We start from the raw sequence: 27,631 nt of genomic DNA, 5'->3' as shown, positions 1-27,631 counted from the left end.
CTTATTTTCACCCACCCAAATATGTTTACACACACACACACGCAAATGATGATTATTGGCCTCTATCAAAGAATTCTATTATTTAAAAATGTACACACGTCAAATTTAATATTTTTTGGTCAAACTATTACTTACTTTTTGAACGAGTACCATATTATGCAGTCCTAAAAGTGATGGATGGACGGACACACTTGCACTCATCTCTCTCTCTCTCTCTCTCTCCATCTTCACTGCGAGGGCATAAAGCAGACGAGGACCCACAGTATATGAGGAATATGCTGAGTATATCACCAATACGATGTGTTGGCCATCCTTGACGCGCCAGTCTCAGATGGCGTGAGGGTGTAGGGACATATGGCCAGCTGGGGGAGAGAGGAGAGGAGGAAGGGACGAGGAGGGAAGAAAAGGGAGGAGGAAGGGAGGGCTGCAACATGCCAAAATACACAGACTATCACAACACATGATGGTGACGCGCTGGGCAGGTGGTAGTGGGGAAGAAGACGGGTCTGGTAGTGGTGGTAGTTAGAGGTCTGGTAGTGGTGGTAGTTCGGGGTCTGATAGTTGTTGCTGTGGTAAGGTTGCTTCTGATGATTTTTAACTTCGGTGGTGGTAGAAGGAATTGTGGGTAATATGCGTGATGGAGTTATGGTAGTAGGTTTAATGGATGGTATTAATAGGTGATGGTGGTGGTACAGGTAGTGATACTGATAGGAAGTGTGGGTGATAATGGTGGTACTGGTGATGATAGTGGTAGCAGGAGTGTGGGTGGTAACGGTTAGTGGTAGCAAGAGTGTGGGTGGTAACGGTTAATGGTAGCAGGAGTGTGGGTGGTAATGGTTAATGGTAGCAGGAGTGTGGGTGGTAACGATTAGTGGTAGAAAATGTGGGTGTAACGGTTTGGTAGCGGGCAGCAGGTGGGTGGTAACGGTTAGTGGTAGCAGGGTGTGGGTGGTAACGGTTAATGGTAGCAGGAGTGTGGGGTGGTAATGGTTAATGGCAGGGAGTGTGGGTGGTAACGTTAGTGGTAGAAACTGTGGGTGTAACGGTTAATGGTAGCAAGTGTGGGTGGTAACGATTAGTGGTAGCAAGTGTGGTGGTAACGGTTAGTGGTAGCAGGGTGTGGGTGGTAACGGTTAATGGTAGCAGGAGTGTGGGTGGTAACGATAGTGGTAGCAAGAGTGGGTGGTAACGGTTAGTGGTAGCAGAAGTGTGGGTGGTAATGGTTATTGGTAGCAGGGAGTGTGGTGGTAATGGTTAATGGTAGCAGGAGTGTGGGTGGTAACGATTAGTGGTAGAAAACTGTGGGTGGTAACGGTTAATGGTAGCAGGGTGTGGGTGGTAATGGTTAGTGGTAGCAAGTGTGGGTGGTAAGTTAATGGTAGCAGGAGTGTGGGTGGTAACGGTTAGTGGTAGCAGGGTGTGGGTGGTAACGGTTAGTGGTAGCAGGAGTGTGGTGGTAACGATTAGTGGTAGCAAGTGTGGGTGGTAACGGTTAGTGGTAGCAGGAGTGTGGGTGGTAACATGGTTAATGGTAGCAAGTGTGGGTGGTAATGGTTAATGGTAGCAGGAGTGTGGGTGGTAACGGTTAATGGTAGCAGGGTGTGGGTGGTAACGGTTAATGGTAGCAGAGTGTGGGTGGTAACGGTTAGTGGTAGCAGGAGTGTGGGTGGTAACGATTAGTGGTAGCAAGATTGGTGGTAACGGTTAGTGGTAGCAGGTGTGGGTGGTAACGGTTAATGGTAGCAGGAGTGTGGGTGAAGACGTTAGTGGTAGCAAGAGTGTGGTGGTAACGGTTAGTGGTAGCAGGGTGTGGGTGGTAACGGTTAATGGTAGCAGGGTGTGGGTGGTAACGGTTAGTGGTAGCAGCAGGAGTGTGGTGGTAACGATTAGTGGTAGAAAAATGTGGGTGGTAACGGTTAATGGTAGCAGGAGTGGGTGGTAACGGTTAATGGTAGCAGGAGTGTGGGTGGTAACGGTTAGTGGTAGCAGGAGTGTGGTGGTAACAGGTTAGTGGTAGCAGGAGTGTGGGTGGTAACGGTTAGTGGTAGCAAGAGTGTGGGTGGTAAACGATTAGTGGTAGCAGGGTGTGGGTGGTAACGGTTAGTGGTAGCAGGAGTGTTGGTAACGGTTAATGGTAGCAGGAGTGTGGGTGGTAACGATTAGTGGTAGCAAGAGTGTGGGTGGTAACGGTTAGTGGTAGCAAGAGTGTGGGTGGTAACGATTAGTGGTAGCAGGAGTGTGGGTGGTAACGGTTAGTGGTAGCAGGAGTGTGGGTTGGTAACGGTTAGTGGTAGCAGGAGTGTGGGTGGTAACAGTTAGTAGTAGTAGGAGTTGAGTGGTAACGGTTAGTGGTAGAAGGTATTGTAGTGATAATGGTGATGGTAGTGGAACGGGTAGCAGGTAGTCAGAGTGGTAGTGGTGTTGGTAGTAAGTACTGAAGGTGTTATTGGTGAAAGTGATAACGTCGGTAAACACGTTGTGGTAGTAATGGTTGGTTGCTCAAGGTGTGACAACATGAGAGAGAGAGAGAGGTGTACATCCACATTCAGAAACTATCCAGAAACACGAGAACAGTAGAGATATAGTAATTTATTCCTTAAAACACACACACACACACACACACACACACACACACATAACCTTCAATAAAAACAAAATAACATCCACCGCTACTTACATAACCTGGCCGGGGAGGGGGAGGGGGAACGGGGAGGGGAGGGGGGGTCATTCGAGACAGTTACTTCACACACACACAATGCTGGAGGTCACCTTAAGGTAAAATAAACATAGGTGGCTGAATTACGGGTCAAAGGTCAAGCCACAGTCGTTATAGTCTGGGTGTGTGATGGCTGAGGAAAGGTTGGGAAGTGAACCCCACACACACACACACACACACACACACACACACACACACACACACACACACACACACACACTCTACCACCTGACTTACCAATGAACTCTTCAAGGAGTTCTCCGGCTTGCTAAACCCTATGCTCCATCATCAATGCTTCTCTCAGTCAAGCCAGATGCCCAGCCGACTGGAAGACCTCTTATGTATCACCAGTGCCCAAGTCAACCAGCCCACAATCCTTAATCATCTACGACCTATTGCAATCACCCCAATACCCAGCCTAATCTGTAAATTTGTGTTCGACTGGGCTTATGCTGATATTGCAGGAGTCGTAGACCCTCAGCAATTTGGCAACATGAAAACTTCTCCACCACTCACTGTCTTGTCAGCTTTCTCGATTACATATACCGCCATCTCGAGAAACGAAAACGTCTGTAGCTGTCGCCTTCATTGATTTCACTAAAGCGTTCGACCTAGTCGACCACAATATAATCATCAACAAAGCTATTGACCTCGGGCTGAAGTCTTATACCATGGCTCACAGACTTCCTCAGTGACCGACGCCAAGCTGTACGCTTCCGAGGGGCTGTCTCCACCTTAGTCACTCACCTGTGGCGTCCCCAAAGGCACCAAGATGGGACCACTCTGCTTCCTTATGCTCATCAATGATGCCCTAAGAGAAACACCTGCTCGCTGGAAATATGTCGACGACTCCACCATTGGGATCAGCGTCAACAATTCTGCTCCCCAACACCGCCCTTCAGGATTTATTGAACAGTCTCCAAAACTGGGCCACCAACAACCATGTCACCATCAACCATACCAAGACCATGGTTATGCACATCAACCTCTCCTCCGACATTGTCCCACCTCCTTCCATTACTCTAGGTCGAACACACTCCAGGTTGTAGATTCCAGAAGCTCCTCGGCGTCACCATAGACAACAAACTAAATTGGAAACCACACGTCAGTGAAGTTATCAAATCCTCCAGTTTCCGTCTCCCTCCTCCGCCGACTCAAGTCCTCGGAGTTCCTGCACAGAGCTCCTCAGTGTTTACACAACATTCATACTTCCCAAGCTCACCTATGCCTCCCCACCTGGTCTTCCTCTAAATGCCACACAACGTAAACACCTAGAAAAAGTGCAAAAGAGGGCATGCAAGATTATTCTCTCCCCTTCCTACTCCACATATCAAGAAGCGCTCAACACACTGACCCTTTCGACTCTCACTGACCATCACCACGACCTCATCTGCAAATTTGGTAAGAAGTTTCTACACCATCCCCGACACCGGCTCCTACTACCACCTGAGATCCCTTGTCCGAGAATTGCTGTTCGACACCACAACCGCATCCAGCCCATACGTGCACGAACTGATCGCTATAAGAACAGCCCAGTCCCAACCATTGTAAAAATTATCAATAACTTGTAATAAATCAGTGTATTCACTCCCAGTATACACTGCTCCTTACACTGTCACTATGTTGAAATGAACTGTAGTTTGAGCTTTTCCACATCTAGTTATTATATGTCTTATTTGTGTCACTTATGTTACTTGTATATTATTTGTAATTCGTAACCCATTCCCCAAATATGTAACTGTATATTTTCAGCCTTCTGGCTGCCAAGCTCTTTCAATAAACCGTTAATTATTATTATTATTATTATTATTATTATTACACACTTCCTGCATACATTTCCGGAGACACCACACACCAACACGGCTCGTCCACACCACATGCACTGAACACTCCAGCTACACCGCAAAAGAGTTCCTGACCAACACACTCACAAACACGGAACTGTCAAGGTGACTCTCCCTCAGGATAACGCCCCCCCAACCCCAACCATTCACGTCATCCAAGATAACATAGGTTCTACTGTCACAGGCTGACGTTTCTCTGTTTACGTCAATAATAACAATAACATAGGTTCTACTGTCACAGGCTGACGTTTCTCTGTTTACGTCCTCAATAATAACAATAACATAAGTTCTACTCTCACAGGCTGACGTTTCTCTGTTTACGTCCTCAATAATAACAATAACATAGGTTCGACACCATCTATGCTCAAAAGAATTAATTATTTGGCAAACATATATACAAGACCAGTTCTTCAGGTGAGCACAACACAACATACCTGAACATAGGCGGCCTCTATAGATATACAGTATCTATATTATATAGATAACTCGTACACACACACACACACACACACACGAGAAAGGCACACATCCTATTTTGTCTCTTGCGTTTTACTTGTTCCTGATGACGGTACAGTATTGCTTTCGGTGGTGCTATTTAATTATATCACAGATTTACATGTACCCTAAAGTGGTACCAGTTTACTACAGTGGTGCCGATTTACTACTAGTGGTACCACCATACTACAGTGGTACCATCATACTACAGTGGCCTCATCATACCACAGTGACCCGTATTTATTGCTACAGTGGTACTCACATGAGCTGTTTCACTCCCCGGAAGCCACCAAACTTACCTGTGAACAAGAATAAAAAAAATTACATTTCATATTATTTCGTCACATTTTTATACAAGTAACACCTTCACACAACACGTTAATTAATGGTTCATGTTTTACGAAATGAAATCAGAACTATGTACCTTAAATATCTTGTAATTTAAAAAAAAAAAAAGTTAGAAATAGGAAGAAATTGATCTGTCATAAATTAAAAGAATATCTATCTATGTATCTATCTATCTACGTATCTATCTATGTATCTATCTATCTATCTATCTATCTATGTATCTATCTATCTATCTATGTATCTATCTATCTATCTATGTATCTATCTATCTATGTATCTATCTATCTACGTATCTATCCATCTATCTATTTATCTCTGGATCACCGAAGATTAAACCCACAGGCTAATTTTACCTGATGATTAAACACCCTAATACCCCCCCAAGTAGCTTTAAGGTGTTTAATGATCAGATGGAATAAGTTTGGTTGCCGACTAGCCTACCATTCAAGTACTCCATAGATAGATAGATAGATAGATAGCTCTCTCTCTCTTTCTCTCAATAAAGCTACAGCTCTCACTCTCTCTCTTTCTCTCAATAAAGCTACAGTTCACTCTCTCTCTTTCTCTCAATAAAGCTACAGTTCTCACTCTCTCTCTCTCTCTCTCTAAACTCAGCATTAACCTAGGCAATATATTATCACACAGGCCACTAGTTGTCAGACACTGATGGCATCCGTGGCACGTGGTTATGAAGGTTGTGGAGTCAGGTTTGGTAGCTCAGGGACACGGGTTCGAATCTCGTACAGTATAGTACATGACAATGGCTTCAGGTGCAAAATTTACCACCGAATTCTTGGCTTTATTACTTGATGATAACCCCCTCCTCCCTCCTCCCCTCCTTCCTTTTCCTTTTCTATCTCTCTTTTCCTGTGTCTCTCTGTCCGTCATTTCAATCTCTGTATGTCTGTCATTTATCTCAACCAATGCAGTTCTCTCTCTCTCTCTCTCTCTCTCTCTCTCTCTCTCTCTCTCTCTCTCTCTCTCTCATGTAAAGAAGTCACCTATCTCTATCACCAAGAAGTTTTGTAGTGAAATATTTTGGTGACCTTCATATTGACCCCGTGACCCAAACATTTAAAAACACCTGTACAAGAACACGTACTGTACATTTCATGACTCTTGGGGGTCAATCCAGTGAAAATTTAATACCTCCTGACCTGACCTGACCCATTATATATCAGTTCATATATGGATCTGTATGTATGTATGTAAGTATAGGAAAAGTATGCATGTATATATTCACATCCATGCATGTAGCTACCTATCTGTATGTATGTATGTATGTATGTATGTATGTATGTATGTACTGTATGTATGTAAATATCTAAGGGTCTCTAAATATTGTTTCATGTTCACCCCATTTATAAAACTTCGGTCTAACCTAAACTAACCAACACTACAACATCCTCTTGACGTAACTACTGTACATCACCTGTGGAGCATCTCATAAATTATGTTACGAAATACCCAAGTTGGCAACCGTCCTGACGGCTGGCTCCCCTAGTATGTGTGTGTGTGTGTGTGTGTGTGTGTGTGTGTGTGTATGTGTAATTTTGGTTAGATTAGATTAGACAAGTTAGGTTAGGTTAGGATAGTGTCGACTTCTTCCAAAACAGCTCGACGAATTAATTAACTAAAGAGGCACCAGCGGTCATGTTCGCGGTACTTCTCCAACATCCAACACTACCACGTCAGCAACACCCTCTCTGTATGTCGAGCACAAGGCGGGGGTGACGAACGCCAGCCCAGGCGAAGGTGACCCTGGCATCAAGGTGAACCACGTTAGCCAAGGCATTAGCTGTCACTAGTTTGTCCGATTGTCAGTTTCATCATCCTAACGAGCCTGTAACCCTGGATGACCATGTTATCACATCACGAGGTATGATACATCATGGGTTATCGATACAGGTTTCATTAATATCATACTGGTCACATTAGTCATCATACTGGTCTGATTAGTTATCATAAAAGTCTCATTAGTTATCATACCGTCATCATACTGGCCACATTACTTATCATGGGATGACTGTCATTATAACACCACTTATCAATCCTACCTGATAATTATTATTATTTGCAGTAATAATAATAATAATAATAATAATAATAATAATAATAATAATAATAATAATAATAGATGTAGAAGTAGTAAAATTAGTAGGTTGAGTACAGGCGATGTAAGTAGTAGTAGTAGTACGGTCGCAGATATTGACTATGAGGCAACAGTCACTGAATGCCGCATAGATCTGCGGCTCAACTAACTCAACACAGCTAGGGTAGCTACTTATGTATTAGGATATTCAATTTTAAGGTAATAAAATGGCGGCGAAGGTGTGGATATTGGAGGAGGCTGGAGGCCAAGAAAAAAAATAGTAGTAGTAGTTGTAGTAGTAGTAGTAGTAGTACATTAGTTTTCTCCCTGTAACTAAGATCCTGTTAGTTACCGTACTGAACAAAGCCGACAAATGACGCCAAAAGTCATCTGAGACTCTACCATAATTACGATACCTGTTGTTTATTCATAAATTACGATAAAGAAAGGTTGAGGAAAATTTTGAGAATCTGCGACGGAAATTTTTTTCATTTGATGTTCGGGTCCTCAGCCGGTCGTTTATAGTCTACATTAATTAAAGTACATGTACCTCTGTCCCGTTTTCTTTTTGTCACTCCCAAACAAATGTCAATTAACAAACGTTTTCCCTCCGGCCGCCGCCATGTTTGTTGACATACCTTCCTTCACACTCCCAGATGGAGGTCACTTTCTACATGATATCCGGCGTTTCTTGTGTGTAGTAATGAACATCTGTGGGTGTAAAGGAAGTAATGAACATTGTGTATGCGTGTGTGTGTGTGTGTAACATATTATATAAAGTATATTAACTTTATATTCGGATCCAACTTAGACACTAAGTTCTGATACCGTCACTCATTACTGTACATTTACATTACACGTAAATATGTTCCAAGAGTATAGATTTTATACTTCTGAATGGCGTGCATGTGTGAGTCTATATACACGGTGGGTACGTGACCTGCCGGTGCTGGCCGTGGTGGCCTGAGCATGACGTCACGCTATATTTAAAGCACACTTGTTGACGCTCAATTGCTCATGTGTTTGTTGACATCGTGCACCCGGGCCGCAGTGTGCTGCCAAACTTACACCATTACCTCCCCTTCCCCACTGCAGTGTAGCCATACCCAACATTTGAGATAGTGGGGTACTGTCCACATTATTATAACGGTGGTGGGATTTTGTCCGGCGAGAAACTGGCAGTATTCCTTCCCTCTTTCTGATCGCGAGCCCGTCAGTGTGGATGACTGGAGAACAGGACGTTCTCATTGTGTTATCTCCAGGCTTTACATGTGAGGGTTCGAATCCTTACGACAGCACATACAGTATGTGTTACCTCCTAAGAGAGAATGTATAAAATGTAAAAGATTACAGTATCTGTTCTTTTAATGTAGGATAGTGTTTTGTCAAGATTAATTATTTCATTTCTGTAAAAATAATTTTTGTATTGTAATAACATTTATAACTTTTTGTAAGCCCCAGAAGGGGATGGCAAAGGTGAGGGTGGGAGTAGTGTACTACCCTGTCCTTTTGATGTAATAGTTTTATGGTCAATAAAGTATTTCATTTTCAATTTGCAAGAAATACTCAGGTCAACGATCTTGTAGATGAGACAATATAACAACTGTTATCGATTTAACTAACTCAATCAAGTGTACAGTCTGCACCTCGTATGTACGATAACTGTGGATCGCCTTATTTCATCGTAACATTCACCATCTTAACGCTATCCTAACCCTGCCTAACGCTAACCTAGTCCCATTTAACGCTAACATAACCTAACATAACATAACCTAGTCCCATCTAACGCTAACATAACCCCACCTAACCTATCACTAACCTCATCTAGCTAACCCAATCTAGTAGTGTCAGGGTGTTTCATAATCTTCAAGTGACCCATAACACCTAACAGGCGGAGGAACCAGAGAAACAAGTGGGCGGCGATATACAGTATGTTACGTGTGGCTTAAATAATATAGTTTCAGATAGTCGGATAAAATAATAACAATAATAATAATAATAATACTAATAACATAATGGTGTGGGGGCAAGAAGGGAAGCAGTCCGCCGTAACTCCTGAAGGTTGCGGCCGTTTTCTCCGCAACCATCAGAACCTATGACGAACCACTCCACTTCCCCGGGTGGAGAGAATCTTCCACCTAGTTCCTCGCTTGGGAGCCGTGCAAGGCGTCACGAGGACCGTGGGATCGAACCCTGGTCCCTCAGAATGGTGCTGGCGCGCCTTACCATGTGCACCACCCTGAACTCCGATAGCAATGAGATGTTAGAAAATAGTCCATTGAGGCGTCACCACCTACTGCTGCCACCAACCTACGTTATGTTCACTGTCACTATTCATATGTATATGTTAACCTTCTCTCTTTACTGTTAAGTAAACGTAGCTACTTAAGGTAGTTAACATAATTTTCTCTACTAACTGGTGTTAAGTGAACGTAGCTAGTTAGTGGAGATAGCCTACTAACCCCTTGTGTACGGTGTCGCCTCTGAGCTGAATAAAATCGTCTGGCTAACTAAATAAAATATTAAAAGTCCCCGTAGTGGACGGGGTAAGGTCAAGTTACAGTGCAATTTTGTCTCCTAACTGGTGCTAAGTGAACGTATCTAGTTAAGGCATTTTCAGTATAACTTTTGTATCTTTTTGGAAGTTCGTGTTGTGAGACCAAACTCACTAACGATATTGAACATTTGTATAACATTCCTAATTATAATAGACACTGCGTCAACACGTCACGGCACAATGGTGGTGTCGACCTACAGTATATGTTGATATCAAGTATAACACGTCTGTAAGGGATGATTTAAAGGTTCAGGAGGAGTATATGGAGAGTGTTTTCACTGAATTACGTTACGATACACGAAATATCCCAGTAGGAGTAATCTACAGAAGACCCCACACTAATGTAAGAAATTTTCTTGATAAATTTCAGAGCTTATCACTATCATAAGTTCAAAGAGGAAACGTTGCTACATTACAGGAGATTTCAACCGTGATCTATTAAAATCAGAAACCGACACCTCAGTATTAGACCTTCTTGCTACCTGTCATTCTAAGTTCTTCTTCAACAATATAACCAAACCCACTAGAGTAACTGCCACCTCTGCCACTGTGATAGATCACATCTGGACTAACAACACTCCTAACAATCTTGCAAGTGGAATTATTTATAACAATATCTCAGATCACTTCCAAGTTTTTGCCATGTATAAAACAGCCACAAGACCTGAAAGGTCTAGTAGAGTCTCAATACAATGCAGAGACTACTGCACCGACAACTTACTCCTTTTTGAAAACAACCTAATGAATGCTAACTGGGATCTTGTCTATGCCTCCAACAACCCTAACGCGAACAGCTGTAATTTCTCTTACATCTTCAATGCTTGCTTTGATAAATGCTTCCCGCTCAAGACTAAGTCAGTGAAAACTGTATCCATTTCCAAACCCTATATCACAAGCGAAATTAAGATAATGATAAAGGAAAAACACAAACTCCAAAGGAAATTTGCAAAACGACCCATAACTTTCGGTGATGCTTACCGAAGTATCATAAATAGAGTAACTCAAGCTGTTAGAAATGCCAAACGTAACTATTATACAAATAAGCTCCAGTCAGCATCAGGCGACAGTAAGAAAACCTGGAATGTCACAAATTCTATTCAGAACAGGAACACTCAGCCTTAGGCCGCCCACTCAGCTTTTATGATAAATGATTCAGTTGTAACGGAACCCTCCCCCATTGCCAACCACTTCAATGAATATTTTATTAATGTTGGCAAAAATCTTGCAGAAAGCATCCCTGATCACCATGAGGAATTTAGAGCCTACCTGCAAAACAGACAGCAAAATGAGCTATTCTTATCCCCCTGTCACAGCAGATGAATTACTGGCCATCATAAAGTGCCCAAAGATGCAGCAGCAGGCGAAGACAATATACCAATGAGCATCATTAAGAAAGTGGCCCACTTATTACTACCTGTTCTCCTCCACATTTGTAACTCCTCCTTCACTAGTGGTGTCTTTCCTGATAAACTGAAAATTGCTAAAGTCCACCCGGCATATAAAAAATCTGGGGACAAAGGTCTCTTCAAGAATTACCGCCCCATATCAGTCCTCCCAGCCTTGAGTAAGATACTGGAAAAGCTAGCATGTAATAGACTAAATTCCTTCTACAATGCCAATAACATCTTTATAGACTCCCAGTTTGGATTTAGAGCTAGAAGGTCGACTGAGAGTGCTCTGCTATCCTTTACTAATGACATCTTAAATTCCTTTGATGACAGTCAGTTCACAGTCGGTATATTCTTGGACCTCTCTAAAGCCTTCGATACTGTCGACCATACCATCCTCCTTTCAAAGATTGAACATTACGGCGTTCGGGGCCTGTCCCACAATTGGTTTACCTCATATCTGTCCAACAGGTTGCAGTATGTCTGCTATAATAACCACCAATCTGACTCCTCGCCAATCTTGTATGGAGTCCCCCAAGGTTTCATTCTCGGTCCAGTACTGTTTTTGTTGTACATAAACGATATAGTCCATGCCAGCTCACTCATAAAATACAACTTATTTGCAGACGATAGTAATCTCTATGCCAGCAACTCAGACCTCCATTCCTTGATGAGAACTATGGACACTGAATTAACTAAAGTCGGGACCTGGGTAATACGTAATAAACTGACCTTAAACCTTGAGAAAACCCACTACACGATCTTTCACAGAAGGAAAAATTTACCCCCAGACTTGGACCCCCTGTACCTTGGTAATATAGTCCTCAAACGCCAACAAAATACTAAATTCCTCGGAGTTATTGTTGATGAGAAACTTAACTGGAGAAACCACATACAAGCCATTCACAGTAAAATCAATAAACAGTGCGGTATCATGTATCACACCCGACAGTCACTCACTCTCACAGCAATGAAAGAACTCTATCATGATCTTGTTTACCAACACCTGATACACTGTCACACGCTATGGGGGCCTCTGGCTCTTCAAAAAACAATCTCTGGTTACTGCACAAAAGAGAGTTGTACGGACAATGACCTACTTGAAAAAAAAAACAGATCACACAAACGAACAATTTGCTACATTGAAATTTTTAAATTTCGAAGATATTAACACCTACTGCTGTGCCCTCTTTGTTTACAAGTCTATCAATTACTTGCTTGACAATAATTATTTCCAGTTCCGGAATAATCAGAGATACAACTTAAGGCACCCAGAGCTACTAAGACCACCCCCCATGCGCTCCTCTCAGTCCCAGACCTCCATAAAATATCATGGTGTGGAGTGGAACAACTTGGAACAACTTACCCCCACACATCCGAGCAAAGACTACGCTCCCTTCCTTTAAATCATCTCTTAAAAAATATCTATTGTCGAAGTATTAATATTTCTTGTAACACTTACTATATTTACAGTACCTGCTTTTATTGTACCATCAAAACCGTTTTATCGGAAATTATCATGTAAATAAATAAGTAATTACCATTGCAATAAACATAATTGCCAACGAGACATACAGTAATCCTGACAGCTCTGTCCTCTTGTTCAACCTTATTGCTGTACAACCCATGTTTTTCAATTCCACTGTAATTTATGTATATTCTTATAATATAAATACAAAAATTAACGAAAAAAATTAATAAATAACAAATAAATATTGAAGTGATAACCGTGGTAATATTATTATTATCCACTCTGTATCTGTGTTTTTCTGGCTAAATAAACTGTTTCGACTCATCCAATTCAATTCACTCCTTTAGTTTCTGTCTTGGTTTCAGTTAGCGAGTTAAGTGAATTTTTACGTCTTCAGTTACTAGAAATATTCATCATGGGAACCTTTGAGAATCTGGGCCCATATGTTGTGCTTCAGTGCTTATGAGAGTGACACAGTTAAGTGCTTCAACTTTGTGAAAACTTGCCATGTGTACAATAATAATAATAATAATAATAATAATAATAATAATAATAATAATAATAATAATAATAATAAATAATAATACTACAACAACTAATAATGATAAAGATAATGCAGTTGTTTCCTTATAGTAGCAATAACAATAATAATAATACAAATAAAATAATATCAACAATAATAATAATATACGTCATATAAAACCGTTGTCTCCTTATACTGTAGTAACAATAACAATAAAATGGTAAGTACAATAATAATAAGAAGCAGGCGGTCATCTAGTCGATGTCCTCTCCCACTTATACCAAGTGGCGCTCTCACTCAGTTCCTCGTGTGGGGCTGTGCGAGGCGTCACAGCAGCGAGGATTCGAACCCACGCTCTTCTGGTCGGTCTTGGGCACCCCACCAGACACACCCTCTAAGCCCCATTCACAGTTGCGCGTATACGTGAAGTGGTGCCGGTTGTCAAGTGCTGATAATTTATATCACCCCACAATGCTCGGTTCACATTCTGGACACTAGAGGGTGCTCATAACAATGTCATGTGCCTCACCTGCCATGTTTATACAATTCACTATGTGCAATGATTCCGCTTGCTACTACTACTAATAATAATAATGATGATAATAATAATAACAATGATGATGATAATAATAATAATAATAATAATAATAATAATAATAATAATAACAATAATAATAACCATATTAATAATTATAATAACAATGATAATAATAACCATATTAATAATAATAATAACAACAATAACAGTGACTGGTGTACTGTATAAACTCAGTGAGAGGTACAGTGCAGTCATTCACCCACAAAAGTCCTGTCTTGCTGTTTCACTAACATAATGCTTTGGATTCACGAATCTGGATCCTGGGGTTCGTGGTTCAGGAGGAGAGGCGACAGGATTTTTTGTGAGTGACCAAGAGACAAGAGTAAGAAGTGGAGGTTAAGTGTAAGTGTACAGTGCAATAATGGCACAACGTAAGGCCTTTTCTTCTGGACACTGACAAAATCTCCTGATGTTTGCACTGATCGTCCCTTAAGGAAGACAGTAAGCCGTAACGGGTCTGAACTCCCCCACTCTCTGCATATAACTGGGATCACCTGAAGATCAGCCCCCCTTCAAGTTTATTTCACCTAAAGGTTAACCACCGCTTAAAATCAGTTCTATCTCATAATTATTCAATGTTGTTGGATTAATGTATTACTAACCTTGTCACGCGCTTAAAGACTTCCGTTGTTGAAGCGCAGTAACAACATTCATTATAACAACAACCACCACCCTAACGCTACTTGGAGGTAAGCTTAGATTAGGTTAGGTTAGGTTGTGTTACCTTAGGTTAGCGTTGCGTTAAAATAAGTTATGATAGATTAGGTTAGGTTAAGTATGTCTAAGGGTAAGTTAATATTCAAGTGAAATAAACTGGGTCTAATCTTCACGTGATCACATTATTGCATTCCTCTCCACGTCCTTTCTGACTAACATTTATAAGAGGAACCGTAGAGAAAACAATCACGGTCGGCCATTTGTGACAATACTGTACTTGCCACCACGTTACTGTGATAAGATAAACGGTGCGGCGGCTGAGTGGATACAGCACTCGTCAACGAACTTAAATACCCTTTGTTCACGCCCGGGTCATATCCAATTATTAACCCAAATGTGAATGTGTACCTTACTTTACATTTGAGGAAGTGAGGGCAGTCGAGTGCAGTGCCGGTCACATTGCCTCCTAGGGTACAGTAAAAAGTGTTATTTTTAGTCTTCAATGAGGCGTATCAGCTGACCTCACAGGAAGTTATACATGAAATCTTCAGTTATTATTACATCATAATGTTTAGTTTAGGTCTTAATAAGTTTAGTTACATCACCCCGGGCTAGACTGTAAGGGCGTGGCACCTGGCAGAGTACAACAGTGTCGCTAAAAATTGCCGGGATATGGTGAGGTGTACATTCGAGGCAGCCACGTGAAGTCACGGATCAAGCTGGCGGTGTGTTCAGGTTGGGCAGACTTAACCATCCACCAAGACAACCATCTCTGCCACTACCACCACCATAATCACTACTACCACCATCACCTGTATCACTACTACCACCATCACCACCTCTATCATTAGCCTACTATCTCCTTCACCACCACCATTCACCACACGATGCCGCCTCACCATACACTGACCAAGTACAGTATTTCCCTATCGCTCAGATGTGTGTGTTTACAGGAGCAAGATTCTCGGATATTCTTGCGTTATATGTCCTCGTTGTTGATGCTGTTATGATGCTAAGTGAGATAAAGATGACGCCTCTACCCCCCCATTTCTCTCACTTACCCCCGTCACCTACTTCTTCCTCCTACCCTATTCCTCTCACTTCTCTCTCCTACACCCCTCCCATTTCTCTTTCTCGGAGCTTTTATTATATTTTCCCTCTTTTCTACGCTTCTTCTACCTTCCCTTTGATCCTTTCTTCATCCTCTTCTTTCCCTCCTTCCATCTCCTCCTCCTCCTCTCATTCCATCATCTCGGTCTCGTGACGTCACAGGACTATGACGTCATCAACACACCATAAACAGCCACACAACATACCACCCAATACTCCCACTACCACTATCACCACTACCACCATCACCACTACTACCACCATCACCACTACCACCATCACCACTACCACCATCACCACTACTACCACCATCACCACTACCACCATCACCATGTCCACCAGTACACGATAATGAACAGGTGGGTGATAGCTGGTTTAAACTACGACTGAATGTAGTTTTTAAGTGGGTGAGGGCGGGTTGACGGCAAGTGAGGGTGGCGACAGGGAGTGAGTGGGTGGAAGAGGTAGGTGACAGGTGGGTGGATGGGTGGAGACAGTGGTGGGTGGATGGGTGGATGGGTGGAAGGGGTAGGTGAGGGTGGAGTCAGCCGGAGCATCACGCGTTCAGGCATAACTAGCCAGGAAAGAGGAAGGAGGGGGAGGGGAGGAGGAGGAGGAGGGGAGGAGGGGAGGGGAGGGGGAGGAGGAGGGGAGGGAGGAGGGGAGGGGAGGGAGGAGGAGGAGGGGAGGGGAGGGAGGGAGGGAGGGAGGTACTACACCCCTTCCCAACAATCCCATCTTTCACACCACCACCATCACACAATTATTCCTACCCCCACAACCACCACAACTATCTACTACTACTATTACTACCACTACCACCACCATCACCACAATTATCCCTACTACCAGCATCACAATTCTTAATCCCACTACCACAACCACCAATCCAGTCTCTACCTGCTCAAACCCATGGTAGCTTGTTGAACACCTTAGAGACGACCTTTTGAAGGGCACGTCAGGTCGTCTGCACACCACCACCCACTGCTGCTGCCAGGACCATCACACCATCCCTCGCACGGACGTTAACTCCATCACACAACAGCCCACTGGGAGATAAAGGCCCGCCAGCTCTTATTCGCCATTTTTTTCCCTGGCTAAAAGTCTATCGATCGATATCCCAGTGGCTAAGGTAGGTCAAGCTAGCGTTAAGGTGCTTAGTCCTCAGGTGGAACAAGGTGTGGGGCTAATCTTCATATGATCTAATTAGGTTAGGAATGACTCACCTTACGACCTGTTGCCAATGTTTCCCTTCAGTGATAATATTAAGTGGTACCGGTACTAAGGAGGATTACATTACTAAGTCACAAGCCAATCAGATAACACAGCCATCAGATTTCTGTACAACATGGTGCAGTACAAGAGATGCTAATCAGGTTATTTTTAAGCGGTCAATGATTCGTTAAGTGTGAATGTTAAAACATATTTAAGGTGAATAAAAATTACAGATCACATGATGATTAGCCCCAAGTTATTTCACCTAATGATTAAACACCGTAATGTTAGGTTAACGTGATTAAAATGACGAAATAAGCTGAGGTATCTAATCTTCAAGTGATTAAATATTACATACCTATGAAAGGTAAGATTCGCAAAAATAACGACTTGTAGCGTTTATGATAAAGATATAGAAGTTAGTAATAATAATAATTCACCAAATACACAATTATAATAAATTAACTAAATCAACAAAAACAGTAGCAGCAATAATACAGGTAATGAGGTCAAAGAAGACATACCTTGTAAAGCTAACCCTTATTTACAGACCCTTCAGTTAATCACTAAACATAACTGCTGAAGAAAAACTCAATATTAGCAAAGAAAATAACTAATGCTGTATAACTCAGAACTGGTTACGGTTTATATAAAAAGAACATTAACTTTGTCGTAATCCGTAAGAAGGGGAGAGGGTATTGCACTCGGTGAGGTTAAGTGTTTCAAGTCACCAGAGTCAGTTCGTGAAGTCAACACCCTGTCCTGCACCGAGCTCCATCTTTTTCCTTTGAAGCACAAGCTGCCCTAAAAGAGACCCGGTGACTTGTGCTCTGTACCTTTAGGAAATGAAGCAAAAAGGCTGGTGTGTGTGTGTGTGTGTTAGTATGGTGTGTGGTGTGGTGTGTTGGTGTGGTGTGTGTGTGTGTGTTAGTGTGGTGTGTGGTGTGGTGTGTTGGTGTGGTGTGTGTGTGTGTGTGTGTTAGTGTGGTGTCAAAATCGCTCGACGTTCTAGTGAAGCAATATTCTCGGAAGGAGTTCTTATCCACTTATATCGTGGCCACACACATAACTGAGAAGGCTAGTATGAGTCTCTGGTCAGCGCAGAATAAGAACACCCATCATACTGTAACTAGGAAACACTACTCCTGGCCTTAAGATAGACTCGCCCATATAAAGCACCGACATTGTGATTCATTTTATGCATTACCATCTACTGTCAGTTTTCTTGTGGGTTCCGGCTCTGTTGACGATATATCCAACAGTTCATTGGTATGAAGGTCTAACCTGCCCACCATAATTAAACTAATCCCCACAATTTACCAAACTTTACCTTCGGACAAAAGTAATCACCAAAACATTAAGTGAAAACCTAAGATTTGTATTATTTTGTCTAGAATTATATTTACTTTACTACTTTTTATTTGTTCGTAAAAAAGTAGCAATCTACCGTAGTGGAGACGCTGGCTGACCCTAACAGTCGTTGTCCTTCACCTTGCACAGCTCTTGAGAAACTGCCAAAATAGTGTTTCTTGGCGGCAGAGCATACATCGCGTGATCAAAACAAGTGAACTGGGACTGTGCTGGGTTTCTGAAGACACTCTCAACCGTCGCTTATTGCAATTCAATTCATTTTTTTCTTTTTTTACTTTCAATCCGATGGTTGCAAATACTTTGTTTAATATATATTGCTAGGACAATCGTCTATTTCTCTGGGAGATTTAAACAAGTGGCCATCATCAGTGATGTGCTCACCTGCCTCTTATACTAAATACTGTACAAATATCTGCTCCTCATCCACGAACTTTTATGTGACTACTCAAGCATATCTGTGACTAGTTATAAGAGAGAGAGAGAGAGAGAGAGAGAGAGAGAGAGAGAGAGAGAGAGAGAGAGAGAGAGAGAGAGAGAGAGAGAGAGACCAAACCGTTACAACAGCTCAGTCAGCTCATTCTGATGGAAAAACAAAATCTAACTGGGACTATTGCCATAAAACATAAACCAAATCTTTGTAAACTCCAACGATATTATGTTTTAAGTCGACCTGACAGTTTCTGAGGCATTAAGAACTGTCGCTGGCAAGAACATAAATACAACACAACCGTTTAAAATAACCTGCCTGTCTACCATCAAGTTTGTCTGTCTATTATCCTCGAGGTTAAAATAACTGATAACAGAAATAAAGGAGAGAACCATGATTTCTTTGCTGTAAGTCGTAACGTTTTCCCATTGTTTAACGTACTGTATACCTGAGCGACTATAAACAAACATCTGGTGAACTGTTCTGCCGCAAACACAATCTGGGCATCGAGAGGGAGTGAACGAGAGGACGCAGCGACCAAGGGAATTAAATAGCTTCTCGCCTGACCTACTCTTGCAGTGTTTACTATTTCTGAGGTGATCACGTCACCACCTATGCTTGGTGTATCTCACGAGTGAAGTTATGTTTAGACTGGGGATAAAATAACGACTTAAATATGAAGTGATGAATAACATACTAAAAACGATGTACAGTCACTCCAAAAGGTATCTTTACGATTTTGTGTGAGAATGACACAACCGACGAAGTATTTTGACAACCCTACCGAGACAACAGAAACCGCAGTGTTCATTTTGGAACTCATCAGACCCCTTGTAAAGATACCTTTTGGAGTGAGTGACTGTACACCTGTGGATGAAAATCAAATTCACATATGGACATGGTTATGTTGAGAGGCTGGACAGTATATTTTACACATATGATATTCTAATACCATCTTACCATCTTAAAACATATAGACTAACGTAAAACAATACTGGGTAAATAAATATAACTTAAGAACATTGGGATCAGTGTAATCTCACCTACACACACACACGCCCACACCTACTTCACCTCTGAGGATCTGGCAGAATCCAATGCACGCGCCGTCTCCTCTCGGTCATAAAATGCGAGCGCTGGCGAGTGTTCCTACAGCACCATCTACCTATACACGCCCCTATAACCACGTGATACCTAAAACAGAATGCAGGTCTTGTACCCGTGTCCCTGTTGCTGGAACACTCAGACACGACACACACACACAGGCCGGTGCATTTAAACTCCTTTGCACGTGACGTCTGATTCACCATATGAAGCTACAAGTAGGATTTGTTTAATTGCATCACATTAGTTTACAAAAGACAACAGCATGTTTAATAACGGGTTATATTGTTCACAAAACAATATCACAACAATGACATTTAAGTTTATAATATTTAAGATACTGGGTAACTCGCATCCTACGCTGACGATTTCATCAAGAATATGAGTTACCTAAAAATGTTCTCACGTTGTACCGACACGTCAGCTTTTTCAAAACATTTAACATTTTACTGTGGACGAGCCAACACCTCGGGTGACAAGATGGTATTGATTATTTTATATTTAGAACTTACTTAAGTGACACTAAGAAGTACAGTACACCTGCGTCCATTAATTATATTTCAAGGAAGACGTTACTGAATAAGTCTGTCTTATCACAATAACTAAAAATCCATAAAAATACCATTTGTAAAATCTAGAAGGAATGGATGGTGACTGAAGTATACGTCCAAGAAACTATGTTGATGTAAATGGCTGGTTGGTGAGGTAAGAATTTTGAGAGGTGTAAGATAATTTAATTGGAGGAATTCTTGGAAGAAGTTGGGAGGAGGAAGAAGAAGGTGGGGACGAGAGAAGTAACTGATAATGGGCTCGGCTTGTCGGCCCAATAGGCATTTGTTCTAGTCAACACACAGCGACACTGTAAATGCACTAGGCTTGTCGTTCACTCACTGAACTGCGCCTGGCATCTCTCTATTGACCTCATTAAATCCATTAAATTACAGTACATCTCACGTAGCTTATATATATATATATATATATATATATATATATATATATATATATATATATATATATATATATATATATATATATATACATATATATATATATATCTTGCTCTGATGTCTTGAATAAAGACGAAAGCTAAGGTGCTCCGTTGTTTCCATTTTCCCGTGTGATTTTATTAAGATTTATCTTATCCACGTTTTCATTGTGGATTTACATGAAATATATATATATATATAACTTTTTTTTTCGGGGGTTATAAGAAAGGTTCACCGTCAACCCTATTTATATATACAATACACTAAAAACAATGAAATGACTAAGATGAGATCCCTGTCAATTAATAATCAACACAGTACAGTAATTGTTTTTATGGGTCAACTGAGCCGCTTGTAGTTGATACAATACTGTTCTTGGAGTCTCGTGTGTGTGTGTGTGTGTGTGTGTGTGTGTGTGTGTGTGTCAAAATCAGTGACATGCCAACTTTGAACTTGTAAGGTGACCCCGTTAACAGTGTTTAGGGTCCCCTTATTATACTTGGCACGACACTGACCTTTGGTACCAAAAACACACTATTAATGTCTCTACAAATACTTTGCTGTGACTCGGAATCGAGTATAACAATTATCAGTTATGATGCAATGATATGAGTTATTTAGGATGTCTCCCTTCGTTGGCTCTGAGGTGACTAGAGGCCGATACGGTACTGGCAGGGCAGTCAACAGATGTACGTGTGTGTGGCTACATCTAGCGGTGGGGGGGCGGCATCGTCTTTCCGGCGTTGGCGCTTGTCTGCCTCGGTATGCAGTCGGGCTAACTCCTGTAGGTCGCGTTCTGTGTGAGCGACGAGGGTGAGGTCGTCTGTATACTGAAGTTCAGTAATGGAAGCTGGCGAGACCTTTGTTCCTGTCTGGAGTCGTCTTATGTTGAAGTCCTTTCATCCGGTACTGGATGTCCACCCTGCCGGCTAAATTGGCACTGACACGAGTAAGGAAGGCAGCCAAGAAAATGGAAAAGAGAATTGGTGCCAGTACACATCCTTGTTTTACCCCCGTTTGGATGGGGAAGAACTCAGACTGGGTGCCATTGTACAGGGCACTGCCGTTCGTTCCATCGTGGAGTTGCCTTACAATGGCGATGAATTTTGGTGAGCAGCCAAAACAGCTGAGGGTCCGCCAAAGGGCTTCCCTGTTGACCAAGTCAAAGGTTTGGTAAGGTCGATGAAGGCCATGTACAGGTCATGACGCTGTTCTCTGCACTTGTCCTGTAACTGGCGGGCAGCAAAGATCATGTCAGTGGTGCCACGTGATGGTCAAAAGCCACATTGAGAATCTGAGAGAAAGTTTTCTGCCTCAGGAAGAAGTCTGTTTAGGAGGACTCTCCCTTGTTCTTTCAAATATTGATGATGGAGGCGTCTTTTAAGAGTGGGATTGAGGGTTGTTTTGCCAGTCACTTATAGCAGCACATTTAACATCGACGACTACGTTGATTTCCGGGTCATTTTCATCAAACCAGTCCTGGTGTATTCTTTCGATCTGGCCAAGGGTCTCTGCGGGTTTTGTCAAGCTGCTATCTGAAAGCATGTGCTACCGTTGGATCCTCCAGATGCTTAGTGTTAAAACATCTTCTGGAGGCATGTTGTCTTTGCTGTTTTGGGGCGACGTGAAGTGAGAGCTTGGATCTGATGAGCTGTTGATCTGCATCACAGTGGTCTGAGCCACGCATGGCTTGGATGATGAGAACATCTCGGCGATCTCTTTCTCTGCCTAAACAAGGTGTTGGTGATGGTAAGGTTGTGTGCAGCACACTTACTGAGGAGTAGGCTGTTGGGATTACACTTGCCTACTCCGTTCTCCCTGTGATTCCCTGACATATGTCAGCACAACCTTATCTTCTCTGGGGAGAGAGGTTAGCACACACACACACACACACTACATCCTTGACCACCGTCAAAACCTTTCAGGCACTGCTCCTGCTACGCAGTTGCCCCCCTTGGGCCATGTTGGCCCATTCCCCAAGTCCCTCTCCCCGATCTATCTTCACCACCGGGATTTCAACATAATCAAAAGTGAAAATTTCGTTTCGGAAAGAAGTGGGATCAATGTTGAACAGTGTTTAAGCTAGTGAATTCAGCACTAGACAGTACCAGCGAGAGCAGTGATCCACCAGTGAGATAAGCACCCCTGGGAACCAACTACCATCCTCTGACCAGGCGGTGTTAATCAGTCCACCCTGGGAACAACAGTGGGCCGAGTTAACACAACACCACCTACCAGAGAGTGAGGTACTGTGACACCACCCCACACCACACGGTGTCTCATGACCACGTGAGGTCCTTCATATTAACACCCGAGGACGAGTCACTATACCACGTGAACACTACAGCACCCGATGTCTCCATGACCACGTGAGGTCCTTCATATCAACACCTATGGACGAGTTACTGCACCACGTGAACACCACAACACCCGGTGTCTCCGTGACCACGTGAGGTCCTTCATATCAACACCCATGGACGAGTTACTGAACCACGTGGCCTACGTGACCTCACACAGTATGGCAAGAGACCAGCCCGGGCCATCAACTGCAAACTCTAATAATTTGTATGTTCAATTCATGTTCCTTCTCCTTTCAGTAATGAAAGCTATTGTTAAACGACCCACCTACCCCATGTCTTTGTATGTAATAAGTCATTTTTGTCTAATGTATATTTTCAGCCTTCGGGCTGCAAAACTTTTTCAATAAACCGTTAATTATTATTAATATTATTACACACAAACTAAAAAAATTATCGTACCAATCCTGAATTGAACTTATTAAAAGCCACCTAACCTAACCAAACTTCTCCGTCAATATTACAATGAAGTTAATAAGGTATAAGCTTGGTTACCAGTAATGTATCAGTTCAGTAATAAATGACAACAATCACTGACATAAAATTACCTTTGCATTTTGCTGATGTTTTCTTTATCTTAAGGTATTTAGGTACTTCAGCGACCAGGGTCTTTAAACATACACGTGGGTCAGTTTTTACACTGCACAACAACTTTTGAAAATTACCAAAATTTTGGACTATTATCTAACCAATCTTTGAGATCGCGTGACGATTAGGCATCCCAGCATGTTTTAAGTTAGGTTAGGTTTGACTAGGCTAGATAAGTGAGGTGAGGTTAACATTTGTAATCATCAGGCGCAATATACCAGGGTGCCTAATCTTCCGGTGATCCTAAAGATTGATTAAATAACTCTCCAGGACAATCTTTACAAATGTGATAAAACCTGTTTCAGGTATATTCCCGATGAATGAGTCCCATGTTGGAGCAAACAATCAAGTTATTGTGCCTTTATAAACCAGCACAACAGAATGCCATATATTAACAGATATAAGATAGGACAAAGTACATTAACAAATCTTCGCCCAACAAAAGCACTTCAGCTTCGGTGTCCCTGTATCAAGTCATGACTGTTCTAAGAATTCTATAATGACAGAGATGTTGTAAAGCCAAGACAAACATACACACGTTGTACCTGAGCCCAGGGTTATTGTACAAGCACTAATACGGTATCTGTACAGGTTACAGATCAATATTTTGACGGTTGAATGGTAAACTAACCTAACCTAACCTAGTCTAACTAACTTATGGATGAATAAATCAGGTTAGTATAGTTCTCCTGTTCTTAATACTTAATGCTGTACTAGTACTAAAAATAACAATCTAAATCATAGAATACATTTCTAAATCTAAATAACATAATTATCCTGACAGATTGGTAATTTCCATTTCAGATATAGATGCATGCAATAGTGTAAATAATTTCTGGGTAGGAATGATGAGTTTAGCAGGGGGGGGGGGGTAGAGGTTGATGGTGGCAATACGCCGTCAGCCAGAGCCAATATTTAAACGTCAGGACAGTGCCAACGATGTGAGGGGTGGCGGCGAGCATCAGGTGGTCGGGGGAGGGGAGCGGCAGAACAGTACTGTGTTCCCTAGGTTCATTGGTCTGAATATTAGTTTACATTAAGCTGGGTTACGTTATGTTAGTCTGAAAAATTTAAGTTGTGACACGTTAGTTTAGGTTACGTATCGCTCATTAAAATTAGTCTTTTTGGCTATGCTAGTTTAGGTTAGGGTTACGTTACGTCAGTTAATTCAGTTGGGTAGTTTAGCTTACGTTACGTTAGATTTGGTGAGTTGTTAACAGTTAAGGTTAGAAGTTGTGACCAATATACCGTCTTAAGATAAAGTCATATCTGGTGAAGCATGGAAAGATTGACAAGGAACGTAAGAGATAGATGATGTTGGACGTAAAGGAGGTAATGAATAAACGAGAGATCTAATACTGAGAAGAGGGAACTAATGTGAGTTACTGGGAGGGAAAGACGGAATAGGTAAATCAGAATGAATGGTGTGGGGGGGAGGGGTTAAGGACGAAGCCATTGACGTGTGAACGAGGTTAGCAATGACAGGCAGAAGAATCTTGGCAGTGTGTGAGATAACAAGGAGGAGCACGTAGCCTAGGCTATAAACACACGAGATATATCTGGGTGGTAGCTATACACCTTATTAAATACAACGTCAATATATGAATATTCCTGGTGTCCAAAAACACTGTATTTACATACACTATTTAGTTTATTTAATTTTATACGTGAAGACCTAGATATGTTTTCGTTATAGAATCTTAAATATGTCATAGGCGAACAATTGTACGCATAAGAGTTGATACATTTCTTTCTCATTAAGTACAACGACTACGTTTCATAAGAACGAGCGAAGGATGATACTGAAATACTTATTTAGCCAGAAAACATACAGATACAGAGTGGATAATAATACAATATTAACATGGCTGAGCCAGTTGAGAGCCTGAGCTCTCTTGAAGTCACCTGATATATACTGTACATTTATCTCAAGGAAGTATTATGTAACATTTAGCATGGTGTTAATAAGAACATATCAGAATGTTACCACGGTTATCACTTTGTTATTTATTTATTATATTCATTTATTTATACATTTTTATTATAAGTATATTCAGTATATTCAGTATATATATATATTTACAGTGGGGTTGATATACAATAATATGATAAGGGAGGGAAGCAATACAATCTGGGTTGCATTAAGGTGGAACAAGAGGTCAGCTGTCAGTATTATGTCCTGTCGGCAAATAATAATTGCAATGGTAATTTCTGCCTATATAAATGACAATTTCTGATATAATTGCTTTGGTAGAACAATAAAGGTAGGAATATAAAGTAGATATGACAAAAATATTAATACTTAGACATTAGATATATTTTTTAGAGATGATTTACAGGAAGGGAGCGTAGTCTTTGCTCGGATGGGTGGGGGTAAGTTGTTCCACACCTTCCCACCATATTTTATTGAGGTCTGGGACTGAGAGGAGCGCGTGGGGGGTGGTCTTAGTAGCTACGGGTGTCTTAAGTTGTATCTCTGATTATTCTGGAACTGGAAATAAATATTGTCAATCAAGCGATTGACAGATTTGTAAACAAATAGACCTTCTGTCTGTTTTATCTTCACACACGTGTTATTACTGGGCAAGGCTGTAGTTTCTGGGGATAAGTTATGACTTCACTTCATTAACATAAACAAAACTACCCTAACCTTAATTAATCCAAACTTACAGACACAGGGGTCAGCTGCCTCACGGAGTTGCATAGTATACCTCTCAAATGTGGGGGCGATGATGAAGCTTTCCACATCATGAGATACGGTACACACTTTACACCTAATCTACCCCTTTGGGCGAGCTGGCTGGGAAAGCGTAATGATGCAGCGCTTCTTAAGAATTACGTAACTAATCTAACCCCTGAGGAACCGGGCGAAAACTGATTATTGCAACATTTCCTTACAATGTATGAGAGGACGAAGCAATTTCTACCAACAACTGAGTGAGAATAAAGCCTGTCCTAGCCAGGATGGCCAAGGTAGTACTCACCGGTGTCCTTGACTGCTAGACCACCAGTGTGGCGGAGGGTGTAGTCGAGGGCGGCATCCAAGTCGTCCCCATAGAAGAGCCTCACCACCACCACCCAGCGGGAAGTACGCCTCACCACACAGCTGTTTTCCATCACCACTACCACCTTACCACACCTCAGTTACCGCCTCGCCAACTCACGGCGTACGTCACCACCGCTTCCTGAGTCATCACCACATAACTACTGAAGGGTCCACTGAGCCGTGTTTACACATGTTAACTGTGGGAATGTTTTCGTGTAAACCTTGTTCGAGGTTTCGACGCAGTTGTAGCCACAGCCGAGTGAGGCCGCGGCACAGATGATGATACAGCCACTACAGCACCACTAGCAGCAGGTGCAACAGACCCTCGAGATGGTAAATCTACTGGAGGAGCGTCGTGCGGCCGCCACCACCGCTACCACACTAGTGAGCAAGTAACCGCGTGCCGCGTGGTGTGCCAGACACTATTGGCACAGCTGGGGAGCCAACGAGGGTTGTCACCTAGTCAATTACCACTCTCGCAACACTACTTCCATTAACTAGCTATTTTCTATCAATGTTTGTTATAGTAAATGATAAAACGAGGTCATTAATCACGAAGTCAGAAGTAACGGGGTAGACGACACAATAGGCACTGAACATACAACCTCGGTACAAAATGGGGTCAACTCCCTGAGAGACGGACACAACATGTGCTGTGGCTAGTGAGTGCAACATTGGTAAGCATAAGCATTAATTATCGTTATTACAATGACGTTTATTACAATGGCAGGAATGGCA

At 42.0% G+C, this 27,631-nt stretch overlaps 1 protein-coding gene across 2 annotated transcripts in view; it reads right to left on the bottom strand.

Moving 5' to 3' along the window:
* LOC121862318 overlaps nucleotides 1-27,294 on the bottom strand; it is a 144,174-nt gene extending 116,880 nt beyond the window's left edge. For both annotated transcript variants that reach the window (XM_042360484.1, XM_042360485.1), the window contains exon 1: nucleotides 26,832-27,294. The gene's annotated coding sequence lies outside the window, so the exon portion shown is untranslated. The remainder of the gene's footprint in view (nucleotides 1-26,831) is intronic.
* Nucleotides 27,295-27,631: the final 337 nt, after the last annotated feature.

The sequence above is a fragment of the Homarus americanus genome, unplaced genomic scaffold, assembly GCF_018991925.1.
Source record: "Homarus americanus isolate GMGI-L3 unplaced genomic scaffold, GMGI_Hamer_2.0 scaffold31037, whole genome shotgun sequence".
In the NCBI taxonomy this organism is placed as follows: domain Eukaryota; kingdom Metazoa; phylum Arthropoda; class Malacostraca; order Decapoda; family Nephropidae; genus Homarus; species Homarus americanus.
Note: the sequence above shows the minus strand (reverse complement) of the source record. Positions and strands in the feature narration are given on the sequence as shown.